Raw genomic sequence first — 27,720 nt, 5'->3', positions numbered from 1 at the left:
CAGCCTGAGCAACCACTCTCTGCAAAGTTTTCAGGCAGACTAATTATCTCTTCCTGTCACCACTAAATGTCTTTGTTTGCTGCTGCTCAGAGTTTAATCGAATTACAGAGAGAGCTCTGGCAAATCCTTTGCAACATACCCAAGAAGAGAATGAGGCAATTAGTAGAACCATGACAGGTTCACACTGTAATACAGGGGCAGAAGCAATGCCCCTGATAGTAGCTGAAGATGAGCCAGCAGTGTGCCCAGGTGGGCAGCAGAGCCAATGGCATCCTGGCCTGGATCAGGAGCAGTGTGGGCAGCAGGACAAGGGAGGTTCTTCTGCCCCTGTACTCAGCACTGCTCAGGCCACACCTTGAGTGCTGTGTCCAGTTCTGGGTTCCTCAATTCAAGAGAGATGTTGAGGTGCTGGAAGGTGTCCAGAGAAAGGCAATGAAGCTGGTGAGGGGCCTGGAACACAAACCCTATGAGGAGAGGCTGAGGGAGCTGGGGGTGTGCAGCCTGCAGAAGAGGAGGCTCAGGGCTGACCTCAGTGCTGTCTGCAACTCCCTGAAGGGAGGCTGTAGTCAGGTGGGGGGTGGCCTCTTCTGCCAGGCAAGCAGCAACGGAAGAAGGGGACACAGTCTCAAGTTTTGCTGGGGAAAGTACAGGCTGGATGTTGTTAGGAAGTTGTTGTCAGAGAGAGTGATTGGCATTGGAATGGGCTGCCCAGGGAGGTGGTGGAGGCACCGTCCCTGGAGGTGTTCAAGAGAAGCCTGTCTGAGGCACTTAGTGCCATGGTCTAGTTGACTGGCTAGGGCTGGGTGCTAGGTTGGACTGGATGAGCTTGGAGGTCTCTTCCAACCTGGTTGATTCTATGAAAGCAAGCACAGTTCTGCATGCTGGATAAGTGCTGCAGCATTTTGACACAGGTTTGAAAGGAGGCATAAGATAGTCCTCCGTGCCCCTGTTCCTGGTGACAGTCTTGTGAGTATGTAGTGAGGTGTTTTACTTGTGAGGGTGATGCAAGGTGAAACTTGCAGAGCTCACTAACACCATGTGATGTGTATCCTGGTACAGCTTCTTGGGAAAAGGTGTTAGCCTTTTGAAGTACTGATATTGTAGATTGTGTACTCCAACATTTCCTCATGCCTTTGTCTTCGTTGTCAGTGTTTCTAGTCTCTGCTTATGTGTCTTCCGTGATACTTTCCCAGGTCAGCAACCTGCTTTGAGATGATGTTACTGAGGTTCTGGTTTGCTGAGGAGGAAGGTCAGCTGCCTGCCTACAGATGGGAGATTTGTGAGAGAACATGCTCACAGACTGGTTTAGAATTGCTGCTGTGATAGCAGCCTTACTCATGGCAGTCTTAAATGTAGTTATGTGTATGTAGACTGGTTGAGGCTGGAAGGAATCTCTGGAGGTTATCTGGTCCAACCCTCCTGCTCAAGCAGTTTCTCCTAGAGCTGGTTTCCCAGGACTATGTCCAAAAGGGGTTTTTTGCTATCTCTGAGGATAGTTCTTGTAGCTCTGTACATGAATAAAATCATGTGTACTGTTGAAGAATCATAGAATCAACTAGGTTGGAAGAGACCTCCAAGATCAGCCAGTCCAACCTAGCACCCAGCCCTGGCCAATCAACCAGACCATGGCACTAAGTGCCCCAGCCAGGCTTTGCTTCAACACCTCCAGCCACACAGACTCCACCACCTCCCTGGGCAGCCCATTCCAATGCCAATCACTCTCTCTGCCAACAACTTCCTCCTAACATCCAGCCTATATCTACCCTGGCACAACTTGAGACTGTGTCCCCTTGTTCTGTTGCTGCTTGCCTGGCAGAAGAGCCCAACCCCACCTGGCTACAGCCTCTCTTTAGGTAGCTGTAGCCAGCAATGAGGTCAGCCCTGAGCCTCCTCTTCTGCAGGCTGCACACCCCCAGCTCCTTCAGTCTCTGAACAATGGCAGAATAACCTTATCCAGATTGGTAGAATTTTGGAAAGCATCTTACTGTTACTGTGAGCTGACAGTACTCAATATAAATACCAACTCTCACTCTATAATTGTGTCTACAATTAATAAGTTTTAAAGTAAGAGACAGGTTCATTTTCAAGACAGTAATGATGTCAGCAGTTAATTGTAACTTAGTTTATGAGAGGGTACTGGCAAATTTCTGGAACCATAAAATGCTGTGGTTCAAAGGGACCTTCAAGATAATGTAATCCCAACCCCCTTGCCATGGTCCAGGGCACCTTGCATGAGACCAGATTGCTCATAGCCCCATCCCACCTGGCCTAATGGTAAATTAGATTTAGCAGAACATCCATCCAGAAACTGAAAAACTAATCACAATTATTAAATGTTCATCTCCAAGAATTCTTTTCTAAATCAAAGCTTAGTTGATGCCTCATGATAGAAGAGGACCTAAAAAAATTCCAACTCAAGCTGAATATTTTTGCCTCAGTGCTGCATGTTTCTTGTGTTTTAGCTATTGGCTGCTTTGGCTTCTGTATAAGCAAGCTCTGAAGGATATTAAGTATTTCAGCTTTCCTAAGCACTGAAGCTAGGATTGTTTTAATCATGTCTTTATTGATGACCTGGACGAGGGGATTGAGTCTAGCATCAGTAAGTTTGCAGATGACACCAAGCTAAGAGCAGGTGTTGATCTGTTGGAAGGTAGGAGAGCCCTGCAGAGGGACCTGGCCAGGCTGGATGGGTGGGCAGAGGCCAATGGGATGAGATTGAACAAGGCCAAGTGCAGGGTTCTACACTTTGGCCACAATAACCCCAAGCAGCACTACAGGCTGGGGACAGAGTGGCTGGAGAGCAGCCAGGAGGAAAGGGACCTGGGGGTACTGATAGATAGTAGCTGATGATGAGGCAGCAGTGTGCCCAGGTGGCCAAGAGAGCCAATGGCATCCTGGCCTGCATCAGGAGCAGTGTGGCCAGCAGGACAAGGGAGGTTATTCTGCCCCTGGACTCAGCACTGCTCAGGCCACACCTTGAGTGCTGTGTCCAGTTCTGGGGCCCTCAATTCAAGAAAGATGTTGAGGTGCTGGAACATGTCCAGAGAAGGGCAACAAAGCTGGTGAGGGGCCTGGAGCACAAACCCTGTGAGGAGAGGTTCAGGGAGCTGCGGGTGTGCAGCCTGGAGAAGAGGAGGCTCAGGGGTGACCTCATTGCTGTCTCCAACTCCCTGCAGGGAGGCTGTAGCCAGGTGGGGTTGATCTGTTCTGCCAGGCAAGCACCAATAGAACAAGGGGACACAGTCTCAAGTTGTGCCAGCGAAGGCATAGGCTGGATGTTAGGAAGAAGTTCTTCACAGAGAGAGTGATTGGCATTGGAATGGGCTGCCCAGGGAGGTGGTGGAGTTGCCATCTCTGGGGGTGTTCAGGAAAAGGCTGGCTGAGGCACTTAGTGACATGGTCTGGTTGATTGGATAGGGCTGGGTGCTAGGTTGGCCTGGATGGTCTTGGAGGTCTCTTCCAACCTGCTTGATTCTATGATTCTAAAGATTGCTTATCACAGGAAAGATTTACTGCTGATAATGGTAGTGGTGTCAGAAACAAAGTGCTGCTGGTTTAGTAGTGCTCACTTGAACTGTGAATCCTGCAACCCAAAGGGTAAATAGGGAGCAGCTCAGTTGTTTGAGAGGGATATTTTCTAGCAGTCTAAATGATGTTAATTAATTGTTCTCCATTCTACCTCATCCCCCTTGTTTGTTGATATTGTTTGCTAATCTCCTGACACTTCAGGCTGTTGGGTACCATGGAGATTTTGGCTGAGGATGATCGCTGCTCTCGTTTGGGGCTCCCTCTTTAAGTGGAGTGTCAGTGTTGCAGTTTCCTTGGCAGGAATGTGAAGTGTGTGTTGACAGATTCGTGCTCTCTGTTTAGCTAAACCCGAAAAACTAGAAAGAATTTTGACTTCTGTCCTTGGTTTTTGGAAATTGGTGGGGTTTGTTCTGTCTGCAGTCCTCATTCCATAGCAGCAAAACCATTTTCTGTGCTGCAGCCTTGCACAGCTGCTCTTTGCTGTAGCATTTCTTATTCTGGGGTTTTACTGGAATCATTAAGTAAAATATTTGTTCCCATGATATAAAACAGAGTCTTTGTCACATAGTTTTAAGCCATTAGTATGAAATGGCTTTAGCAGCTTATCCTTTTGGTTTTTAATTCATTTGATTAGCCTGCAGAAGAGGAGGCTCAGGGCTGACTTCATTGCTGTCTGCAGCTCCCTGAAGGGAGGCTGTAGCCAGGTGGGGTTGGGCTCTTCTCCCAGGCAAGCAGCAAGAAAACAAGGGGACAGTGTCAAGTTGTGGCAGGGGAGGTCTAGGCTGGATGTTAGGAGGAAGTTGTTGTCAGAGAGAGTGATTGGCATTGGAATGGGCTGCCCAGGGAGGTGGTGGAGTCTCTGTGCCTGGAGGTGTTGAAGCCAAGCCTGGCTGGGGCACTTAGTGCCATGGCCTGGTTGACTGGGCAGGGCTGGGTGCTAGGTTGGACTGGCTGAGCTTGGAGGTCTCTTCCAACCTGGTTGATTCTATGATTCATGATTCTATGACTTTCAAGGCCTGTCTGGATGTGTTCCTCTGTGATCTGTGTTAGATGGTATTGTCCTGCTATAGCAGGGGGTTTGACTCGCTGATCTCCTTGGGTCCCTTCCAACCTCTAACATCCTGTGAGCCTGTGATATAAGACAGGGGAAGGCATTTCAGCAGGGCCTGTTGTGTCAGGAAAAGGGGTGGTGGTTTTAAACTGAAAGAAGGGATGTTCAAACTAGATACAAGTTTATAACATTTTAAGGTATATTTTAAAATCATATTCTGTATGATCATTTATGTGTGTAGTCATGTATTCAATGTGTATTTAATCATATGTTTGGAGCATGTCAAAGAAGGGCAGTGAAGCTGGTGAGAGGTCTAGAGCACAAATCATCTGAGTAGCAGCTGAGGGAAATGGGTTTGGAGGCTCAGGGAGACCTTCTTGCTCTCTGCAGCTTGCTGGAAGAAGGTTGGAGTGAGTGGGGGGTCAGTCTTTTCTCCCAAGTAGCAAGTGACAGGATGAGAGGAGATGGCCTAAAGGTGTGCTAGGGACATTTAGGTTGTACATGAGGAACAGTTCCTTCCCCAAAAGCTTTGTCAAACCCTGGAACAGGCTAACCAGGGATGTGGTGGAGTAGCCCTCGTGCCTGGAGGGATTGGAAAGGTGTGTAGATGTGGCGTTGAAGGACATGGTTTATTGGTGACCTGGCAATGCTGGGTTGATGGTTGGACTTGGACTTAAAAGCATTTTGTTTTGAAGAAACTTTTATGATTCTGGAGCCTTTCTTTAGAGAAGGATATAGACATGCTGGAGTGTGTCCAGAGGAGGGCCACAAGGTTGATCAGAGGGCTGGAGCACCTCTCCTACAGAGCCAGACTGAGACAGTTGGGGCTGTTCAGTCTGGAGAGGAGAAGGCTCTGAGGAGACCTTATTGTGACCTTCCAGTATCTGAAGGGGGCCTGCAGGAAAGCTGGGAAGGCACTTTTTAGGATGTCAGGTAGTGAGAGCACTAGGGGGAATGAAGCAAAACTAGAAGTGGGGACCTTCAGATTGGATGTTAGGAAGAAGTTCTTCCCCATGAGGGTGCTGAGACACTGGAACAGGTTGCCCAAGGAGATGGTAGAAGTCTCATCCCCTGAAGTTTTTAAGGTCAGGCTGGATGGGGCTCTGAGCAACCTGATCTGGTGTGAGGTGTCCCTGCCTGTGTCAGGGAGGTTGAAGCTAGATGGTCCTTGAGGTCCCTTCCAGCCCTGACAACTCTATGATTCTGTAATTCTATGTACTGTAGTAGTTCCACTGGGCATGTTTAAGAACCTAGAGTAAGCTGACTGGATTCAAAAGCCTGCCTGCTTCCTTGTATGCTGATAATGCTAAACATGGTCCCTAGTCTCAGTAATTAAACTAAGCAGGGTTATTTTTATTGAAGGCTTTTTTTGCCTCTGGTGCAGGAACATTTGCATGTGTACTTGCCCCTGGTTTGCTTTCTAAGGAACTTGTGTCTGGGAAGAGTTGTGTGCTATTGGAAAGGTTTTTAGTGTTGAATCTTTCTTAGAATCATAGAATCATAGAATCAACCAGGTTGGAAGAGACCTCCAAGATCATCCAGTCCAACCTAGCACCCAGCCCTATCCAATCAACCAGACCATGGCACTAAGTGCCTCATCCAGTCTTTGCTTGAAGACCCCCAGGGACAGTGACTCCACCACCTCCCTGGGCAGCCCATTCCAATGGGAAATCACTCTCTCTGTGAAGAACTTCTTCCTAATATCCAGCCTAGACCTACCCTGGCACAACTTGAGACTGTGTCCCCTTGTTCTATTGCTGGTTGCCTGGGAGAATGTAAATGCTCACAAGCCTGTTTTAAAATGCATTTAAAAATGCAACTTCAGTTGGAGAAGAATGAGTAGGTTGAGGAGGGTACTAAAAGATCTGATCTTTTAAGGTGCTCATTTATGTTGGGTTTGCTCAGTGATTTTTAGGCATGCAAAGTCAGTAGCCTGATTTCTGAAAGGAGCTTTGGGCTTGACACAAACTGGGACCTTTGAAAGTCATACAAAAGAGCTTGAGAGGTTTAAAATCTCTCTTTTGGTATCAGAACCCTACTTGAAACTGTCTGGCAGCTAAAAACAAAATCATATTAGGCATTCCTCAAGTTTCCACTGTGTATTTATGACAAAGAAGCTGTGGGGAATTGCAGCATTGGCAGCCTTTCAAATGATCTCTTACAATACAGCTTTATGCCTGTAACATATTTGCTCTTCCTTTCTTTTTTTGCAAGTCATGTTTTAAGCAGATTTCTTTCCCTTTCAACTCTGGAAGGCAAATGTGGTGGTTTTTTTTTCAACCACTGTGTTGTACTTGGAGAGGCTGGATTTTCCTCTCATTCTATGGAACAATAAATGGAAACTTACATGTTTGGAACTGCACAACCCAACTCTTCCTCTGGGAGCATTCAGTCGTTGAGCTGCTGATGGGAAAATCAAAGTCCAAGGGGAAAGAAATAGAGATGTAAGAACAGAGATACAAGCAAGAGAGAGTTTCTTCAGGTACTTGATTCTGATGTACAGCCAAACACAAACTGTATTTTCACAGTATCACAGTATCACCAAGGTTGGAAGAGACCTCACAGATCATCAAGTCCAACCCTTTACCACAGTGCCCAAGGCTAGACCATGGCACCAAGTGCCACATCCAACCTTGCCTTGAACTGCCCCAGGGACGACGACTCCACCACCTCCCCAGGCAGCCCATTCCAGTGTCCAATGACTCTCATAGAATCATAGAATCGTAGAATCAACCAGGTTGGAAGAGACCTCCAAGATCATCCAGCCCAACCTATCACCCAGCCCTATCCAGTCAACCAGACCATGGCACTAAGTGCCTCATCCAGGCTTTTCTTGAAGACCCCCAGGGACGGTGCCTCCACCACCTCCCTGGGCAGCCCATTCCATTGCCAATCACTCTCTCTGTGAAGAACTTCCTCCTAACATCCAGCCTATACCTACCCTGGCACAACTTGAGACTGTGTCCCCTTGTTCTATTGCTGGTTGCCTGGGAGAAGAGGCCAACCCCCACCTGGCTACAATGTCCCTTCAGGCAGTTGTAGACAGTAATAAGATCACCCCTGAGCCTCCTCTTCTCCAGGCTAAACAGGCCCAGCTCCCTCAACCTCTCCTCATAGGATTTGTGCTCCAGGCCCCTCACCAGCTTTGTTGCCCTTCTCTGGACACCTTCCAGCACCTCAACATCTTTCTTGAATTGAGGGGCCCAGAACTGGACACAGCACTCAAGGTGTGGCCTGACCAGTGCTGAGCACAGGGGCAGAATAACCTCCCTTGTCCTGCTGCCCACACTGCTCCTGAGCCAGGCCAGGATGCCATTGGCTCTCTTGGCCACCTGGGCACACTGCTGGCTCATCTTCAGCTACTATCTATCAGTACCCCCAGGTCCCTTTCCTCCTGGCTGCTCTCCAGCCACTCTGGCCCCAGCCTGGAGTGCTGCTTGGGCTTGTTGTGGCCAAAGTGCAGAACCCTGCCCTTGGCCTTGTTCAACCTCGTCCCATTGTCCTCTGCCCACCCATCCAGCCTGGCCAGGTCCCTCTGCAGGGCTCTCCTACCCTCCAACAGCTCCACAGCTGCTCCTAGCTTGGTGTCATCTGCAAACTTACTGATGCTGGACTCAATCCCCTCATCCAGGTCATCAATAAAGATATTGAACAGGACTGGGCCCAGCACTGATCCTTCTCTGTGGGCCAAGTGTTTGTCTGAGTTCTTTGCAGCTTTGATCTGAAAGTTTCAACAGTCTGTCTCTGGTGTCACACTTCTACCACGTAGCACTAGTGCCTTGACAGTCATATCAGTCCTTCTCAAGGGGCAGCTGCATTCCTAGGTGCTGCTCCAGTCTTGCATAAACACTGACTTATGGATTGTGTGTTGGGGGTGGAAGGAGAGGACTGTACAGATGCTCTCCTTTTGCCCTACTCATTTCTAGTTGTGCCACTTATCTAAAGTGCTTTGTTCACCAGAGACTGATTTCCTGGTCACTGTAACCAGCACAATAGCAGCAGTGCATTTCTGTCCCCCCTCCAAGGCCACAATAACCAGAGCCAGTCCAGGTTGCCAGCAAGGATAAATCCCTCTGCTCGTTCTGTATGTGTTTCAGCAGCGATAACTCAGGTCAGTAGTGCAAATCCTGCACGTTAGGGCAGCAAACTCCACTTTTCCACTGCAAAGTAAATCATGATAAGAAGCTGGTATTGATTGTTGCTTAAGCAAAAGAAATGGAGTGTGAAGACTTAGCAGTGACACTCCCATCTTTAACATCCCTTCTTCATCCTGTGCTTTAAAAAGCATCTTGAATTTCTGCATGTCTTTTTGGGGGTTTAGTTATGAAATCTTAACATGTGCCAAGAGCATGGATAATACTAACATGAGAATAACTATTGCTGCAATACCTGTAGGGAGGAATTTTATCACTGTGCCCTGGTTTTGTAGCATGAAATGATCAAATTCAGTATCCAGCATCTTTTCTGTTTGTGGTTATGCTTGCACAGACTCATTCAATCAGCTGCATGAATGAGCACTTGGGGATTTTATAAGCTAGAATGCCCAAATTATGATAATTAGACATCTTGTCTATTCTGTTATACTGGTTGCTGAGAAGTAATGAGGTTAAAGGAATACTGTCAAGCTGATGAAGGAACAAAATTGACTTACCTAAAAGCTATCATCACTCTGCTGTATATAAAATCACAGATTTATTGTGGTTGGAAAAGGCCTTTAAGATGATCAAATCCAACCATCTCATCTAAGTCTACCAAATCTGATGCTAAACTATGTTCCTTAGCACTACATAAAGCATCTTTTAAATACTGAAAGGGGCCTACAAAAAAGCTGGGGAGGGACTTTTTAGGTCATCAGGGAGTGATAGGACTAGGGGGAATGGAGCAAAGCTGGAGGTGGGGAGATTGAGAGTGGAGGTGAGGAGGAAGTTATTGAGCATGAGAGTGGTGAGAGGCTGGAATGGGTTGCCCAGGAAGGTGGTTGAGGCCCCATCCCTGGAGTGTTAAAGGCCAGGCTGGATGAGGCTCTCTGGCCAGCCTGCTCTAGGGTAGGGTGTCTCTGCCCATGGCAGGGGGGTTGGAACTGGCTGATCCTTGTGGTCCCTTCCAATCTTGCCTGATTCTATGATTCTACCTCCTGGAACGGTGATTCAACCATGGGAAGCCTATTCCAAAGTTTGATAACCCTTTTAGTGAAGAAATTTCTGCTAATGTCCAATATAAACCTGCCATGGCACAACTTGAGGGCATTTCTGCTCATCCTGTCAATCATTAATTGGGAGAAGATGGCAGTTCTCACCTTGTTCCAAATTCCTTTTGGGTAGTTGAGAGAAAGCTTTCCTCTCATCCTTCTTTTCTCCAGGCTGAACAACCCCAGTTACATCAGCTGCTCTTCAGAAGACCTCTTCTCCAGACCTTGCATCAGCTTCATTGCCCTACTCTGGCTATATGTATCTGAATACCAAGGGTTTTGGGTGTTCCTTCTGTCTATGTTTATAGAATCATAGAATCAACCAGGTTGGAAGAGACCTCCAAGATCATCCTGTCCAACCTAGCACCCAGACCTGTCCAATCAACCAGACCATGGCACTAAGTGATCCATCCAGGCTTTGCTTCCACACTTCCAGGCAGAGCGACTCCACCACCTCCCTGGGCAGCCCATTCCAATGCCAATCACTCTCTCTGCCAACAACTCCCTCCTAACATCCAGCCTAGACTTCCCCCAGCACAGCTTGAGACTGTGCTCTCTTCTTCTCTTGCTGCTTGCCTGGCAGAAGAGCCCAACCCCACCTGGCTACAGCCTTCCTTCAGGTAGACAGCAATGAGCTCTGCCCTGAGCCTCCTCTGCTGCAGGCTGCACACCCCCAGCTCCCTCAGCCTCTCCTCATAGGCCTTGTGTTAGTGCAATTCTGATGACCTCCTATGACCAGGGTTTGCCATGGCTACAGAAGAAGTATGATCCTACTTTGTAATAAACAAAATGACACTGGGACTGATCTTTTGTTTTCCTCAGTCATCAAGGCAACTTCTCTACCAGTAAATTAAAGCAGAACAAAACAAAGCAAAAGAACACAAACCAGCTCCCCCAAAAAAAAATGCAGAGATAGCAACCATTTGCATTTAATTTTCCCAGATTTTGGGGGGTTGGTTTAGCTTTTAGTGCTTGGTTGGGTTTTAATTGAAGCAATTTTCTCCCTCAAGATCCAAGATTTGTATAGGCAGAATGGTGCAGATGTGTGGCATGGAAGCCATATGAACTTACTATTTCTCATAGTTGGTCTCCTTTAAATGTAAATAATACAATTTTATACAGTGGGTCTCCTGTAATGCTTCTGGAAACACATCACCTCTCTTTCTGCTGGGTATGAGAGACATAAATCTGATATTAGAGAAATGGATGTTTTTGTCAGGGTATTGCTTCTTATGGTGCCATTTCTGTTAGCAGTTGGACTTGAGCTTAAAAGGCTCTTCCAACCAAAATGCTTCTATGATTGCCCTTTATATGTGCACCCACATAAGATTAGTTTTCTGTCAAGAAAAATAATTGTGGCTACATGGCTGAGAATTTGATGCTTGGAATTAAAAGTGCTTTCTAAAAAGAAGCAAACCCAACCCACTCAAACTAAAGCCCAAAAAAGAGAGGCAAAACAAAGCCCCAAACACCAAAACCCCAATTTATTAAACCTCAAATTAGATAAATTACCTCATCTCTTAAAATCAAGCCTGTGTTCACAGTCTCAAGTTGTGCCAGGGAAGGTCTAGGCTGGATGTTAGGAGGAAGTTGTTGGCAGAGAGAGTGATTGGCATTGGAATGGGCTGCCCAGGGAGGTGGTGGAGTTGCTATCTCTGGAGGTGTTCGAGCAAAGCCTGGATGAGGCACTTAGTGCCATGGTCAAGTTGATTGGGCTGGATGATCTTGGAGATCTCTTCCAACCTGGTTGATTCCATGATTCTAATATTCATAAGGAGCTTGTAGCAGTAGCAGAGCACAGTAAGCCAGTGTGTTGAAGTCTGATTTTTGAGGAACTCATTCAGCTGGAACATGTGATCTGATCTTTGCATGAATATTCCTTCGCTTCTCTTTCCTCTTACGTACTTTGTCAACTGTTATAGTTAGTTCTTTGCATGCCCACAGGCTTTTCTCTGCAAGTCTGATATTAATTCCACATCTGTTAAGTGGTTTTATCAAAGTAAGCTATGAGGTCTGTTCCCTTTGCAAAAAAATAAAATGCTGGGGGAGGGAAACTTCTTTCACCCACAGTTTCGGGGCTGTGCTTGGGGGGGAAACAGCTGTTAACAAATTGTTGCTTTTGCAAACACAGGCTTCATACCAAAGCAGCTGACCTTAGGTTATCTCCCTGCAAACTGACTTCTTCTTTCTCCTTTCCCTGTTGTCATGAACTCAGGAGAGATGTTGAGATACTGGAAGGTGTCCAGAGAAGGGCAAGGAAGCTGGGGAGGGGCCTGGAGCACAGCCCTGTGAGGAGAGGCTGAGGGAGCTGGGGGTGTGCAGCCTGCAGAAGAGGAGGCTCAGGGCTGACCTCATTGCTGTCTGCAACTCCCTGCAGGGAGGCTGTAGCCAGGTGGGGTTGGGCTCTTCTGCCAGGCAAGCAGCAACAGAACAAGGGGACTCAGTCTCAAGTGGTGCTGGGGGAGGTCTATGCTGGATGTTAGGAGGAAGTTGTTGTCAGAGAGAGTGATTGGCATTGGAATGGGCTGCCCAGGGAGGTGGTGGTGCCACAGTCCCTGGAGGTGTTGAAGCCAAGCCTGGCTGGGGCACTTAGTGCCATGGTCTGGTTTATTGGCCAGGGCTGGGTGCTAGGTTGGACTGGATGAGCTTGGAGGTCTCTTCCAACCTGGTTGATTCTGTGATTCGTGTTGTCACTTGCACATGCAAAGGGGTGGGTTTCAACTTGTGTTTTTAGGACTGACTATAAGAAGTGGGTGTCTTGCACTATCACTGATCTGTCTGCAGAAGAAAGTCAGTCCACTCTCTGTCAATCTGAATTTGTTCACAAGTCTTATATAAAATGGTTACAGTTCTATTTAGTGGGAAGAAAAATGACTTGAAAAACATACAACAGCTAAATAATTTTACTTCTTTCTCCCTGTGCTGCAAGCATTGCCAGCATGGCTGCTCAGAGCCCTGTCCAACACAACCTGGAATGTTCTACCACCTCTGTCTTTGGGATTTAGAGAAACAAAGCATGAGTGATTCTGAAGGCAGTAACAACTTGATCTGTTTGAGATCAAGTCAGGCTTGCTCCAGTATCTTCCTGTAGGTACTCCCAGCTGCTTGTAGTTCATGATTAACTGCAGGTATTGTTGATCACCTTCTAACCTCTAAATTTAATTTTGCAGTAGCAAAATGAATTCTTTTCATGGTGATGTGTATGTATAAAACAATTAAGAGGGGTTCTTGAAGTACATGTAGAAACATCTGCTTTTATTATTGTTTGTAGGATAATAAATCATCTCTGTGTCACCTAAAGTGCTTTTGTGTACACTGCCCCATATGACTTGCAGTCAGGCAGGCAATGAGTTGCATCTAAGAGCAAGACATTTCAGCTAGAAGAGGCAACCAGCAGGCAATCTGGAAGTTCAAAGTCAGAATTCAGCAGAAACCATCATTTGGCTCCTTTCAGCAGAGATGAAAGCCTTACATCTCATTACTCTTTATGAATACCAGCAACTAGCTCTGCAGCCTACCCTTGCAGACTTAAAATAGGTTTTCTGCAATGCAAACTTGGCACCAGGAGCTGACAAGTTTATTTGATATCACCTTGATGTGTAGGTTTTATTTCAGGAAAATAAATGGCTTCTTAATTCTCTTTGTGAACTATGATGCCATATGAACATATGATATCATAATAATCACTGAGACCACAAAATATTAAACACTTTTCAATGTGGCACATCCCACGCTTTGTATCCCAAACAGATCATTGGAAAAGGAAAAGAAAAGATTAAGTGAAACCAGCTGCCAGCAAGTGTGCCCAGGTGGCCAAGAGAGCCAGTGGCATCCTGGCCTGCATCAGGAATGGTGTGGTCAGCAGGAGCAGGGAGGTCATTCTGCCCCTGTACTCTGCACTGGTTAGAGCACACCTTGAGTACTGTGTTCAGTTCTGGGCCCCTCAATTCAAGAAGGATGTTGAGGTGCTGGAACATGTCCAGAGAAGGGCAACGAAGCTGGTGAGGGGCCTGGAGCACAAATCCTATGAGGAGAGGCTGAGGGAGCTGGGGCTGTTTAGCCTGGAGAAGAGGAGGCTCAGGGCTGATCTTATTACTGTCTACAACTACCTGAAGGGACATTGTAGCCAGGTGGGGGGTGGCCTCTTCTGCCAGGCAACCAGTAATAGAACAAGGGGACACAGTCTCAAGTTGTGCCAGGGTAGGTCTAGGCTGGATATTAGGAGGAAGTTCTTCACAGAGAGAGTGATTGGCATTGGAATGGGCTGCCCAGGGAGGTGGTGGAGGCACCGTCCCTGGAGGTGTTGAAGCAAAGCCTGGCTGAGGCACTTAGTGCCGTGGTCTGGTTGACTGGCTAGGGCTGGGTGCTAGGTTGGACTGGATGATCTTGGAGGTCTCTTCCAACCTGGTTGATTCTATGATTCTGTGATCTGATGCTGGTGACTGCTGTGGAACAAAAGAGCCATGTGAGGAGATAAACATTGCTTCAAATTTTAGAGTAGAGTTGATTTTTTTTATCTTGTTTTAGACTTTTTTTCACTTTAAGGTTTAGCTCTTTGCAGAGTATTGTGCCCAAAATGTATCAGGATTTACTTTCTATGCTGGTTGACAGCCAGGTGAATATGAGACAGCAGTGTGCTCAGGTGGCCAAGAAGGCCAAAAGCATCCTGGCTTGGATCAGCATTAGTGTGGCCAGCAGGACTAGGGCTGGGATCATCCCTTTGTACTCAGCACTGATGAGGAAACACTTTGAATACTGGGTTCAGTTTTGGACCTCTCACTCGAAGGTGGTGGAGGTGCTAGAACATATCCAGAGAAGGGCAGTGAAGCTGGTGGAGGGGTTAGAGCACAGACCTTCTGAGGGAACTGGAATTGTTTAACCTGCAGAAAAGGAGACTGAGAAGAGACCTTCTCACTCTCTACTGCTCCCTGAAAAGGAGGTTGGAGTGAGTGGGGTCACACTGTTCTCCCAAATAGCAGCTGACAGGATGAGAGGAAATGTCCCCAAGGTGTATCAGGGAATGTTAAGGTTGGTCATGAGGAACAATTTCTGCATGGGAAGCATGTCAGGCCCTGGAACAGGTTGCCCACTGCAGTGGTGGAGTCACCATGCCTGGAGGAATTGAAAAGACACATAGATGTGGTGCTGAGGTGACACATTTGGCAGTTAGCCTTCATCTGGGAGGTCTTCTCCAACCTTTGTGATTCTATGATAAAGAAATTCCACAGTACTTGCTTTTAGTGGTAGCTGGTTTAGTGATGGTACAGCTATTTTCACAAGTTGTTGATTTAGGTGAAGAAAACAAGAACAAGTAAACTCACACCAGAAGGATTTCTTTTGGGGTTATTGGGATGATTTTTTTCCCCTCTTTAACCATGTGATTACTTTTCTGGGTTATTAGGAGGTGGGGTTTTTTTTCCTCTTTAATCACAGTGATTTTATGGCAAAATTGACTGGTGACACTTCACAGGAACATTTGCTCCATGTTTTCTGAAGGTGAAAGCCACTGGAGCACAAGCTGTTCCAAAAGCAAATTCTTCTAGAGCACTGCTATGCTGGTTTAGATGTTCCCTGCCCTCTCACACTTTAGAAATCACCCAGACTAGACTCAGCAGCTCTGGAAATTGAATGAAGCTTATATTTACAGCTTAGCACAAGGTACAAGCAGATAGTTACAATAGATACAGCTATAGACAGAAATAGACAAGTTAAAGGTAATACAGAAACACAACAGCCCTGCCAGAAACCTGAGTCCCCAGGAGGAGCTCCCAACCACCCTTCCACCTTCTCCCACCCCTCTCTACCTTACCCCAGATGTTGCCTTTTGCCCAAGGAAGAATGGAGGGTTGGCCAGGGGGATTAGGAAGCAGGTGAATTAATCAGGTTAGGTTAGAGAAGAATGCAGCCCACAGCCCAGACAGAGAGCAAATTACCTTATCTATGTTTGGATTCTTGCTCTTATACCTCTCAGCAAGCCTATGAGTGAAGTAGACATCACTGTTGTTTCCCCTTCACAGCCTGTACTCTAGTTCTTCTCACCAAAACATTCTAGCTAGCTTCAAACTAGCACAACTGCTTAAACAAAGTAATATTTCACAAGGCTAAGCACCAGGTCAGAGATGAAAAGAGCTATTTTCCTACTTTTTCTGCCATGCCTGAGTGTGCATTTTGTATTAATCAGTCCTGGCAGCGGGAACCAGGTTCAGGGTGATCTCCAAGCCCAGAACTGTTCGAAGCCAGGTTGCTTGGTGCTTTAAGCAGGTGTCCCTCCCTATGGCAGAGAGTTGAATCTAAATTATATTAAAGGTCTCTACCAATCCTGAAACTGGCTGGAGGGCTGGGCCCAGAGAGTGGTGGTGAATGGTGCCATATCCAGTTGGCAGCTGGCACTAGTGGTGTTCCCCAGGGATCAGTGCTGGGCACAGTCCTGTTCGATGTCTTTATTGATGATCTGGACCAGGGACTTGAGTCCAGCATCAGTAAGTTTGCAGATGACACCAAGCTAGGAGCAGGTGTGGAGCTGTTGGAGGGTAGGAGAGCCCTGCAGAGGGACCTGGACAGGCTGGATGGGTGGGCAGAGGCCAATGGGATGAGACTGAACAAGGCCAAGTGCAGGGTTCTACATTTTGGCCACAACAACCTCAAGCAGCACTACAGGCTGGGGCCAGAGTGGCTGAGAGCAGCCAGGCAGAGAGGGAGCTGGGGGTGCTGGGAGAGAGGAGCTGCAGAGGAGGCAGCAGTGCCCAGGTGGGCAGCAGAGCCAATGGCATCCTGGGCTGGCTCAGGAGCAGTGTGGGCAGCAGGACAAGTGAGGTTCTTCTGCCCCTGTGCTCAACACTGGTCAGGCCAGTCCTTGAGTGCTGTGTCCAGTTCTGGGCTCCTCAATTCAAGAGAGATGTTGAGGTGCTGGAAGGTGTCCAGAGAAGGGCAACAAAGCTGGTGAAAGGCCTGGAACACAAACCCTGTGAGGAGAGGCTGAGGGAGCTGGGGGTGTGCAGCCTGCAGCAGAGGAGGCTCAGGGCAGAGCTCATTGCTGTCTGCAGCTACCTGAAGGGAGGCTGTAGCCAGGTGGGGTTGGGCTCTTCTGCCAGGCAAGCAGCAACAGAAGAAGGGGACAGAGTGTCAAGTTGTGGCAGGGGAGGTCTAGGCTGGATGTTGTTAGGAAGTTGTTATCAGAGAGAGTGATTGGCATTGGAATGGGCTGCCCAGGGAGGTGGTGGAGTCTCTGTGCCTGGAGGTGTTGAAGCCAAGCCTGTCTGGGGCACTTAGTGCCATGGTCTGGTTGTTTGGATTGGACTGGATGATCTTGGAGGTCTGTTCCAATATGGTTGATTCTATGAATCCAAACCTTTCTATGATCCTGTGATCTGCTTTGCAGTTGTAACCCATTTATTCATTATAACTATGTGAATGCTCCCTCCTAGGTATTTCTCAGTGCAGTATTTCTGTTTACCACCTCTGTGGTTCCCTGCTTTGCATGGTCTTTTGTGGTCCTTTATATAGTGTGAGTGGGTAAGTAGTTAAATAGCTGTATAGCTGCATTCTTGCAGCTCAGGACACTTGAACAATGAGCTCTTAATTGCCATGAGCTGCATGTAATACAGCATGTATGTAATGGCTTAAAAATAACCCTATAAAAAGCCATCTGCAATCATAGTTTTTACTCCAGAAGCAGTGTTGCAAAAGACTTCAAGGTTCTTTTTAGGGTTGCCTTTTGCTGGTTTTACTTTGGAAGGAGAAGTGTTGAAAGTGATTTCAAAAGGAAAGGCATGCTGAGGAGATAAACAGCTCAGTGTTCAGAGTGGTGCAGGAAGTGAATAGATGGTGTTGCTCGTGGGAAGCTCATAGAAGTAATTAGTGATAAGAGTGAGGAAGGAGGAAATCTGGTTGGCAGCTGCTGTGCATTCAGCAGTGCCTCTGACCTTGGCCTGTAGGTGCTTAGAAGCTGCTGGGAAGAGGTTTGCTGACAGAGCTGCTGGATTTACCTCGGTTCTCTTTGAAAGACTTGGTACAATCTGCTGAAAGCCTGCTGGGTGTGACTTGTCACTGTGTGTCTGAAAGCTCTGCATCCCTTATTCAGTCATCCCTTCATAGGTGTGGTATAAATTGGTGAGAGATTGGGAGATTTGTGTTTGTGGGGTTTAGATGCCTAGTAAGAATCGTGGAATCACAGAATGGTTTGGTTTGGAAGGGACTTTTCAAGGTCATCAAGTCCAACCTCCTATCATAGAATCATAGAATCAACCAGGTTGTAAGAGACGTCCAAGCTCAGCCAGTCCAACCTAGCACCCAGCCCTATCCAGTCAACCAGACCATGGCACTAAGTGCCTCATCCAGTCTTTTCTTGAAGACCCCCAGGGACGGTGCCTCCACCACCTACCTGGGCAGTCAGCAGGGAGAACTTCAACTAGATCAGGTTGCTCAGAGCCCTCTCCAACCTGACCTGGAATGTTTACAGTGATGGGGCATTTACCACATCTGGGCAACCTGGATCAGTGTTGCAACATCTTTGTTGTCAAATGTATCTATCTAATCTAAATCTCCCCTCTTTTAGTCTAAAACCTTGTCCTGTAACAACAGAATCATAGAATTAACCAGGTTGGAAGAGACCTTCAAGATCATCCAGTCCAACCTATTGCCTAGCACCCTCTAATTGACTAAGCCATGGCACCAAGAGCCACATCCAGTCTCCTTTTAAATAGTTCCAGGGACGGCAACTCCACCACCTCCCTGGGCAGCCCATTCCAATGCCAATCACTCTCTCTGACAACAACTTCCTAACGACATCCAGCCTAAACCTGCCCTGGTGCACCTTGAGGCTGTGTCCTCTTGTTCTGTCACTGGGTGCCTGGGAGAAGTGGCCAACCCTCACCTGGCTACAACCCCATTTCAGGTAGTTGTAAAGTGCAATAAGGTCTCCCCTGAGCTTCTTCATTTCCAGGCTGCACACCCCCAGCTCCCTCAGCCTCTCTTCATAGGACTGTGCTCCAGGCCCCTCACCCTCGTTGCCCTTCTCTGGAACAGGCCCTGCTGACAAGATTGTCCCTAGGCCCCTTGAAGCTGCAATAAGGTCTCTCCACATCATTCTCCTCTCTGGGCTGGACAACCCCAGTTCTCAGCCTGTCCTCACAGCAGAGGTGCTCCACCCCATGGATCATGTCTGTGACCCCCTGGACCAACAGGTCCGTATCTTTCTTGTGCTGAGGACCCCAGAGCAAAACCTAGCACTGCAGGTGTGGGGTTTAAGCAGAGTGGAGCAGAGGGGCAGAATCTCTCCTGGACCTTCTGTCCGTGCTGTTGTAGATGCAGCTAAGGATACAGTTGGCTTCTGGGCCATGAGTACACATTGCTGGCTTATGTCCAGCTTTTCACCCACCAGCACCTCCAAGTCCTTCTCCCCAGGGCTGCTCTCTATCCCTTTATCTCCCAGCCTGGACTAATAGCAGGAGTTGCCCCAAAGAGTACTAGGGTTAGTCTCCTATTGGTCTGCTACAGGGTGGAAATTTTATCCTTCTTGCAAGCACCTCTTTGCCCTGCTGTGGGACAACATAAGACTTGGCAAAAGTGAATGATTCACTGGCTGATTTCCAGAGCCTAGGAGATTGGTTGGCAGGAAAGTACAGGGCAAGATTTAGTCTGACACAGTTTATTTGGATTAAAGGGATAACTGATGGTGTATGGTGCGTGTTTCACCTTGCTAAATATAAGATTTCTCTTGCCAGACCTGTGAAGTGATAACTTAATCCTTGATTGCCTCTCACAAGGCTGCAGGCCATAGACTCTGGAAGAATGTTTTGTCAGGCAGAAGTGGTGTACAGCATTACCAATCCCAGTTACAGCACCTATTCCAGCTACCTAACTTGTGATTTAATTGGTGGCTGGATGCTTTTACACTGCAGCTTCTGCCTTGTATCTTCTGCAGCTGGTACCACTACTCATACTTCCATGCTAATGCATGTTACTGATTGGGACATTTTTTCCCCAGCAGGAATAAATTACCAACACTAAGCCATTAAACAACTGCTCAGTTTGGGTTTGGAGGTGATAGGTGTTGGCACAAGTGTTTAGTGGAAGAAATTTTTGTACACAAAAATCAATAAACGTTGGCAGAACACAAAGGAGGGAATAAAAGCTCATTCAAAAGTACTTTCTCCATAATGAATTAAATACTTGAGGATTATCTGTTTTCCCCAGAAGAAAGCTTTCAGGAGAGAACTGTAATGCTTTGAAATAGTTCTGTAGTGAGTTGACTTAAGAATAGTTCACACACTATTTCCTATGCTTAAAAATGGCCATGGTGATTTGCTGAGGTGGGAGGGAGAAGAACAGACAAAGGAGATGTCCAAGCACATCATGCAGACAGAAGATTAGCAAATTTAAGGGCACAGAAGGATGCTAAAGTGAATCAGTAGCACTCTTTAGGAAGAAGTAGTTGGGCTTTTCACAGAATGCAAACGTGGTGGGGGTTGAAAGGGACCTCTAGAATCATCTAGTACAACTCCATTGCTGAAGCAGGGTCACTCAGAGCAGGTTGCCCAGGATCATGCTCTGGTAGATTTGGAACCTCTCCAGAGGAGACTCCACCTTTCTGGGAAGCCTGGTCCAGTGCTCCACCACCCTAAAAGGAAAGAAGTGTTTTCTTATGTTTAGGTGTAATTTCCTGTGTTCCAGTTTCATAGAATCATAGAATCAACCAAGTTGGAAGAGACCTCTAAGATTATCCAGTCCAACCTATCAGCCAGCCCTATCCAGTCAACTAGACCATGGCACTAAGTGCCTCATCCAGGCTTTGCTTCAGCACCAGTTTGTGCCTGATGCACCACTGAAAAGACTCTGGAAGAGACCTCCAAGATCATCCAGTCCAACCTATCAGCCAGCCCTATCCAGTCAACTAGACCATGGCACTAAGTGCCTCGTCCAGGCTTTGCTTCAGCACCAGTTTGTGCCTGATGCCCCTTTTTCTGTTGCTGGGCACCACTGAAAAGACTCTGGCCCCATCCTCTTGACCTCTGCCTTTTAGCTATTGATCAGCATTGAGAAGATCCCTTCTCAGTCTTCTTGTCCCTAGGCTCAAGAACCACAGGACTCTCAGACTCTCCTGGTAAGAGAGGAGAAAAATACCCCAAATACCAAAGAAATTGGTATTTTGTAGAAAGAAAGAAATGGGAATGCTGAATCTACAAGCAAAGTTTTACTCCACTAGCTAAGGGCTTTTGTACACCTAAGCTTGCACTTTGTAGCTGTACATCCAGCTGCACCTTGGCTTTATTGTGTGCCCACAAACCTGGGACCTGTGTTTCCTTTTTATTCCAAAGTTGTGGGGGGCTTGTCTTTAGAACAAGGTTTTGATGCAGATCTGCATGCTTTCCTGCAGTTCTAGGATTAAGCCAGTATTTAATTCTGCCTAGAGCACGTTGGCATTTTTTCAGCAGCCTGGAGCCATCAGCAGGGCATACAGGGGACATGGGAGCGAAGCTGTCATGGTGAAGGCTTGCCTGTAATTTTCATAATATGCTGTGTTTTCCCCTTGCTTCTCAGCAAACAGCTCAATTATAGCTTCTTTCCCATCCTCGTGCTGGGAAAAGAACAGCTGAGGATAAGGATTTCTTTTCTAGGTCAGGCAGAAGAGCAGCTTGGTGCAAAATCATCTTCACCTGAAAAGCACTAGTCAGAGGGGCAATGGGGAAGGATCTAGCCTGCTTGACTTAATGCTTCTCTTGGGGACAAAGAATTTGGTCAAAAGGAGTGATTCTTTCCCTTCCCTTTACTGGTGCAAGACCCCACCTTGAATAGGGCATCCAGTTCTACTGTCTTCATCGTAGGAGGATGTAGAACTGTTGGGACCACAAAGATGATTGAAGGGCTGGAGCAGCTCTGCTATGAGGATAGGCTGAGAGAGCTGGGGTTGTCCAGCCTGGAGAAGAGAAGGCTCTGGGGGGACCTTATAGCTGCTTTCCAATACCTGAAGGGATCCTGCAGGAAGGCTGGGGGGGAACTTTTTATAAGGGTGTCTAGTGACAGGACTAGGGGGAAGGGTTTCAAGCTGAGGGAGAGTAGGTTTAGACTGAATCTCAGGAAGAAGTTCTTCAGCACAAGAGTGGTAAGACTCAGGAACAGGCTGCCCAGAGTGGTTGTGGATGCCTCCTCCCTGGGGGTGTTCAAGGTCAGGTTGGATAAGGCCTTTAGCAACTGAGAGGCATCCCTGCCCATGTCAGGGGCTGTGGAGTAGATGCCCTCTGAAGTCCCTTCCAACCTAAGCTGTTCTGCAGTGCTCTAATTTTATGTATTTCCTTGTGCCAAGTACTCTAGTAATAAAATTTCAGCCTTGAGAGGTCATTTCAGTTCAGAAAGAAATGACAACAAAAAGTAAGTCCTGCTTTCTGTAGCGAGGATATGTGTAGGTGAAGGAGGGAAGTGGTCCTGTCTTACCATCATTGGTGGCAGAAGTGTAGTCTTGCAGCTGCTCAGCTGTTCCAGTGAATTTGCATGAAGAGAGTGCTGAGGAAAAAGGCTTGAAATCCTGAAGAAAAAGTAATGTATTAGTGTATGCCAAAATGCTTCACATTGCTGCTGCATATGGGAAACATCAAAATAGACATTGGAATTATAGAAGTGTTTAGGTTGGAGAAGACCTTTGAGCTTATTGAGTCCAACTGATAACCCAGGGCTGCCAGGTCAAAACTAAACCATGTCCCTCAGTTCCACATCTACATGGCTTTTAAATCCCTCTAGGGGTGGTGACAGGGATATATTGATTGCTGCCTGTTTTCTTAACTTTGTTATCAGTGGAGTCTGCTACAGTGGTTTGGAGGTTTTGGGGTACTGGTAGATAATAGGCTGAAGATGAGGCAGCAGTGTGCCCAGGTAGCCAAGAGAGCCATTGGTATCCTAGCCTGTATCAGGAACAGTGTGGTCAGTAGTACAAGAGAGGTTATTCTTTCACTGTTCTCAGCACTGCTCAGGCCACACCTTGATTGCTGTGTCCAGTTCTGGGCCCCTCAATTCAAGAGAGATGTTGAGGTGCTGGAAGGTGTCCAGAAAAGGGCGATGAAGCTGGTGAGGGGCCTGGAGCACAGCCCTGTGAGGAGAGGCTGAGGGGGCTGGGGGTGTGCAGCCTAGAGAAGAGGAGGCTCAGGGCTGACCTCATTGCTGTCTACAACTCCCTGAAGGGAGGCTGTAGCCAGGTGGGGTTGGTCTCTTCTGCCAGGCAAGTAGCAACAGAAGAAGGGGCAGAGTGTCAAGTTGTGTCAGGGGAGGTCTAGGGTGGATGTTGTTAGGAAGTTGTTGTCAGAGAGAGTGATTGGCATTGGAATGGGCTGCCCAGGGAGGTGTTGAAGCAAAGCCTGGCTGAGGCACTTAGTGCCATGGTCTAGTTGGCTGGATAGGGCTGGGTGCTAGGTTGGACTGGATGATCTTGGAGGTCTCTTCCAACCTGGTTGATTCTATGGTTCTATGAATATATGCAGTATTGAAAGTGTTGATGGGGGAGAGAAGCTTTGTAGTCTGTGCTTTTGGGCAGAGTGAAAGACAGTAAGACAAGCCTTTTGGTTTTGAGAGCAATCAAATGCAGATTTACTACAGCTGAATGTTTGAGGCTTCTAATACATGTCAAGATTTTTTTTTGCACTGCTCTTCCTGAGATGCCTGTGTCTTGACAAGCTGCCCTTCTCAGATTCCTTTTTTACTAGAGTGGCTCAGATGCATCATCCTGTTCACTTACCTTCCAGGCTTCTTAGATGCCAGTGGGAGGTTTGAGTAGAGAGTACGTAGATGTTGTGCAACAGCCTCTGGCTTATCACTGTGATCATGAAAGGTGTATGTGCTGAAGTAAGAAAGGCAGCTACTGAACCGTGGAGGCAAGACAAATAACTGTAATGCTAATGACTAACCCTGCTTGCCTACAGCTCTTCTCCCTCCTTCCCATGTATGACAGACTACTGTCATTTGTGGTATCCACTGTGTGTGTGTTGTTTTAAATGCCACTTGAGTCTCTAATTTGAAGTGGGATCCAAAACTGGTCATGAGTAGACTTACAACATGGAAATAACACTTTGCTTGGCAGCTGCCCAGTTCTGGACACACCAAAACTAGCAACAGAATAAGGAGACACAGTCTCAAGTTGTGCCAGGGGAGGTCTAGGCTGGATGTTAGGAGGAAGTTGTTGTCAGAGAGAGTGATTGGCATTGGAATGGGCTGCCCAGGGAGGTGGTGGAGTTGCCATCCCTGGAGGTATCATCATAGTATCATCAGGGTTGGAAGAGACCTCACAGATCATCGAGTCCAACCCTTTACCACAGAGCTCAAGGCTAGACCATGGAACCAAGTGCGTTCAAGAGAAGACTGTCTGGGGCACTTAGTGCCATGGTCTGGTTGACTGGCTAGGGCTGGGTGCTAGGTTGGACTGGATGATCTTGGAGGTCTCTTCCAACCTGCTTGATTCTGTGAAGCTCTGCACTGCACACATGCCCAGAACTGCTCCTGGAAATGGCTAAAGGTAGAAGTGATGCTGAAATTGCACCAACATTAAGAAAGTAACTGGAGACAACATCTGGTGAAATTCTCAACCTTGTAGTGGCCTTTCCAAAGAGAGGAGGATGTTACTCTTTACTTGAAGACAAGATAGATTTGTGGAACCAGCAAGTGAAGGAGGTAGTTGGACACAATTTAGACCACCAAGCTGGAAGATGTCTCCTCACTTGCAGTCTTTGTGATTAACATAACACTGTGTGGACAGTCGTGAATGACTTGGAAGTTCTTCAGAGCAGAAAACATGTAGGAACTTCTTTGTGGTCTTGGTAGTTAAGTGGAAGGAGAGTAAATTGGGAGTTACTAACTGCTCAGAGGTATTTAAGCATCTCTGTACATGGTGTGTAGAGGGAGTTAGTGCTTAGCTCGTATTTAAAAGAAATAGAAAACACTACCAAACTGTTCTGGTCACTCTCAATGAATCATTTGTTTCCCTGCCTTGAAAAGTCCTCACAGTAATAGCTGTACCTTGGAACACTGGCTTTCTTAACAAGCAGGTTGTGGGCTTCTCTGGAGGCTTGGAGCCTCCGTGACTGCAGATCTTTTCACGCTCCTACAAATGGCTCTTTGCTGATCAGCATCAACTGTTCTTTCCTCATCCTTCTTGTTTGAAGCAGAGAGGCTCTTTTGTTGTCAGAGGATATTGGATACACACATTTGTGTATAGGTACCCATGTGTAAACACAACCCAGGCCATGGAAACAAATTAGGTCTTCTCCCAACTGATTCTGGTTTAAGGCAGAGGCTCTAGCGAGTTCACAGTATCATCAAGGTTGGAAGAGACCTCACAGATCATCAAGTCCAACCCTTTACCACAGAGCTCAAGGCCAGACCATGGCACCAAGTGCCACGTCCAATCCTGCCTTGAACAGCTCCAGGGACGGCGACTCCACCACCTCCCCGGGCAGCCCATTCCAGTGTCCAATGACTCTCTCAGGGAAGAACTTTCTCCTCACCTCCAGCCTAAATCTCCCCTGGCACAGCCTGAGGCTGTGTCCTCTCGTTCTGGTGCTGGCCACCTGAGAGAAGAGAGCAACCTCCTCCTGGCCACAACCACCCCTCAGGTAGTTGTAGACAGCAATAAGGTCTCCCCTGAGCCTCCTCTTCTCCAGGCTAACCAATCCCAGCTCCCTCAGCCTCTCCTCGTAGGGCTGTGCTCAAGGCCTCTCCCCAGCCTCGTCGCCCTTCTCTGGACACGCTCAAGCATCTCAATGTCCCTCCTAAACTGGGGGGCCCAGAACTGAACACAGTACTCAAGGTGTGGTCTAACCAGTGCAGAGTACAGGGGCAGAATGACCTCCCTGCTCCTGCTGGCCACACCATTCCTGATGCAGGCCAGGATGCCACTGGCTCTCTTGGCCACCTGGGCACACTGCTGGCTCATGTTCAGGCGGGTATCAATCAGCACCCCCAGATCCCTCTCTGTCTGGCTGCTCTCAGCCACTCCAACCCCAGCCTGTATCTCTGCATGGGGTTGTTGTGGCCAAAGTGCAGCACCCTGCACTTGGAGCTATTGAACCCCATCCCCTTGGACTCTGCCCATCTGTCCAGGCGGTCAAGGTCCCACTGCAGAGCCCTTCTGCCCTCCAACCCAGCCATATCTGCCCCCAGCTTGGTGTCATCTGCAAACTTGCTGATGACTGACTCGATGCCCTCACCCAGATCATCTATGAAGATGTTAAAGAGGATGGGGCTCAGCACTGATCCTTGAGTTGCTGTAGTGAAGAAAACGATGAGCTTGAGATTGATCTGAAAGAGTTCTTAAAATACTCTTTCATAGATGAAAAAAAAATTGTTTTCATTCCCAGGTGTTCATAAAGGAATTTGCTCTCTCTCCCCCACCCTCCTCTCCCACCTTTATTTTCTACTTCCAGCTGCCAGTAGAATCTTAGACATTTCCATGGATGTCAGCATGTTTTGTGTCAGAAGTGAGGGAGTGCTGACAGCTCTCAACTCCTGCACTGTGCAAGTGAGCTGCAAGGGGGCCTGGAGAGGTTGTCTGGGGCAGTTTCTGTTGGCAAAGGAGACCCTGACATTGGTTTGGCTCATTCCCAACTTTTCTCCTTTTGATGAGCCTGTAAGAAAGTACACCTTGAAACAAAGGCTTGCAGTAAGCCCTGAGATCGTTTTGAAGTGTGAATAGTGAGATGAATCTTGCAGAAACACTGCTCCACATTGCTCTAGCTGACTGAAAACAGACAGGCAAAAGTCACTTTAATATGGTTTATCAGGAGCCAGCAATGTGCCCTCATGGACTTAGAAGGCAAATGGTTTCCTGGGGTGCATTCAGAGGAGTGTGACCTACAGGTTAAGGGGAGGGGGGAATCTCCTCCCCTCTGCTCTGCCCTTGTGAGGCCACATCTGGAGTACTGTGCCCAGATCCTGTCTGCATCTTGAGGATGCCACAGAAATGATAAGAGGACTGAAACACCTCTGCCCTGAGGACAGGCTGAGAGAGTTGGGGTTGTTCCCTCTGAAGAGGAGGAGGATGTAGGGAGACTTAAAGGGACCTGGTAGGGGCCAATAAGAAAGCTGGGGACATTTTAAGCAGAGTCTGTTCTGACAGGACAAGGGGTAATGGTTTTAGTCTAAAGGAAGGGAGGTTCAGCCTAGATAGAAGAAAGATTTTTTTTACACTGGAGGTGATGAGAACTGGGACAGGTTGCCCAGACTGGATAGGGCTGGGGGATAGGTTGGACTGGATGAGCTTGGAGGTCTCTTCCAACCTGGTTGATTCTATGCCTCATCTCTGGAACCATTCCAGGTCAGGTTGGACAGGTCTCTCAACAACTGATCTAGTTGAAACTGTCCCTGTAAACTGCAGGGGGGTTGGACTAGATGACTTTTAAAGATCCCTTCCAACCCAGACCGTTCCATGATTTTGTGATAAACCATAGGGTTGTTTGTTTTGTTTCCTTCCCTCCTGTGGTTGTTAAAAGGTAGATCCATCAGGCTTTATTGAAAAAAAACCCACTGAATTTCACAATAGCAATTGAAAATGTGGGCACTGGCTGCTCACCAAACATTCTCCAGAGCATGATAGTGTCTTGACATCTATGTGTTTACAAACAAAAGGCTCAAGTTGTAATCCCCTTGTCATAGCACAAGCTTTATGGGATACGTGCACCACTTAAATGTGGTCAGGACTAAGCAGATGATTGTGCTAACAATACAGAAAATTGAGCTCTAAGTAAAGACAAAACCAACACCCCAAACCCACAGAGTTGCTGTTCAGCTCAAGGTCTTGTCTTTTTTGGGGGGCTTTTTTTGGTTTGAGTGAGCTGGCAAAAATGAGTTTTGTCAGTAGAAACTGAGTAACCACCAACTATGCATGGAATGCCTTGGAATCATAGAATCAACCAGGTTGGAAAAAACCTCCAAGCTCATCCAGTCCAACCTAGCACCCAGCCCTGTCCCATCAACCAGA

At 47.4% G+C, this 27,720-nt stretch overlaps 1 protein-coding gene across 3 annotated transcripts in view; it reads left to right on the top strand.

The window, feature by feature from the left end:
- KIF13B (kinesin family member 13B) overlaps positions 1-27,720 on the top strand; it is a 190,703-nt gene that overhangs the window by 31,239 nt on the left and 131,744 nt on the right. The window lies entirely within an intron of this gene.

Source organism: Pogoniulus pusillus, chromosome 7 (genome assembly GCF_015220805.1).
Source record: "Pogoniulus pusillus isolate bPogPus1 chromosome 7, bPogPus1.pri, whole genome shotgun sequence".
Classification (NCBI taxonomy): Eukaryota; Metazoa; Chordata; class Aves; order Piciformes; family Lybiidae; genus Pogoniulus; species Pogoniulus pusillus.
Note: the sequence above shows the minus strand (reverse complement) of the source record. Positions and strands in the feature narration are given on the sequence as shown.